Source organism: Frankliniella occidentalis, unplaced genomic scaffold (assembly GCF_000697945.3).
Source record: "Frankliniella occidentalis isolate FOCC.00 unplaced genomic scaffold, Focc_3.1 Scaffold226, whole genome shotgun sequence".
Classification (NCBI taxonomy): domain Eukaryota; kingdom Metazoa; phylum Arthropoda; class Insecta; order Thysanoptera; family Thripidae; genus Frankliniella; species Frankliniella occidentalis.
Genome location: NW_026267352.1, coordinates 384,738 through 386,047, shown reverse-complemented (window position 1 = coordinate 386,047; position 1,310 = coordinate 384,738).

The window sequence follows — 1,310 nt, the reverse complement described above, 5'->3', positions numbered from 1 at the left end:
GGGAGGGAGGGAGAGAGGGAGGGAAGGGCGGAGGGAGGGAGGGAGGTCGAATTCCCCTGGGGAGGCAGCCCGTTCGGCCCGTTCGCCCGGGCAAATCGCTGGAACGAGCTGCCCTGCGGGAGGCACAAGGGCACAAGCAAGGCAGGAATGGTATTCCCTTCGGTGGCAAGCAACATTGTCACAGGATCTCCGCAGCCCGAGAAATGAGCATTTTTGTGAGGAGCATGACAATAAAGTACTCTAGGATGACGTGGGGTGGCCACATTGCAAAGAGGAAGGGGAGGGGGAGCAGGGAGGAGGGATGGAAGGAGGGGGAAAGTAAGTTTTTGATAGAATTTATTGAAGATAGTGATTTGACACTGGGGCCAAAAGGGAGCGAGTGAATTTTATTACATCGAAATGAGTATTTTGGTTTCATATTTCCATTCGAAAAAGGTGTGGGAATTTTGACAGGATAGGTTAAATAGAGTCTAACAGTTAAAGAAAGAAAATGTTGTTCTGAAGGATTCATCGTAGCGCCTAGTAGTTAGGCAATCATTGGTCTGCAGCACAGGCGTCTTGAGCGGGTGGCCTACCCTGAGGCTTGCAGGGGCTCGTCTGATGAGGGGTGTGGTGGCCAATGCCAATGGTCAGCTGACGCGTGCTGGTCACGTGGTTGGTGGCGGGGAGAAAAAGAGAGACGGAGACAGACAGAGAGTGGCAGAGAGAAATCCCCGTTCGTTCGTACTCTTCAGTAGCTGAGCCCGGGGAAGTGGGCTCTGGGCTCTTTGCACAGATTCGATCGGAACAAGTAAAAGGTCAGGTCAGGACGCGTTTTTTTTTCTGTTAAAATACAAGACGGAAATGAGTAGACCCAGAAAGTTTCTGGACGAACTTCTTTTTTCGTTTCTGCCTCTCTGTGGAACTTCCCTGCTGCTGACTTCTAATACCCCAGCTCCGGGCTCCTTCCTCCGCACACTCCTACCACCCCCTACCCCAACCACCACGCCGCCGCCACCCTGCCGCGCCCTGCCTGTTGCTGCTGATTTTCCGCGTGTGGCGCCTCGCATTACCGTCTGGGAGCGAACGCCCCGCCCCGCCTCGTTCCGCTCCGCCCCGCCCCGCCCCGCCCCGCCGGGAGGGTGGGGAGCGGGAGGGCGGACGGTTCGGGCTGTGTGACCAGGGGGCTGGGGGGGCAAGAATCAACGGGGACGGGAGGAAATTGCTGCTCACGGATCGGAACCAGCGGTCCGCCGCGCGGAGGAGCCCCGAGGGAACTCTTACTCCCCCTCCCACAGTCTCCTAGCACGAGCACCAGGAACCTCCCCCCC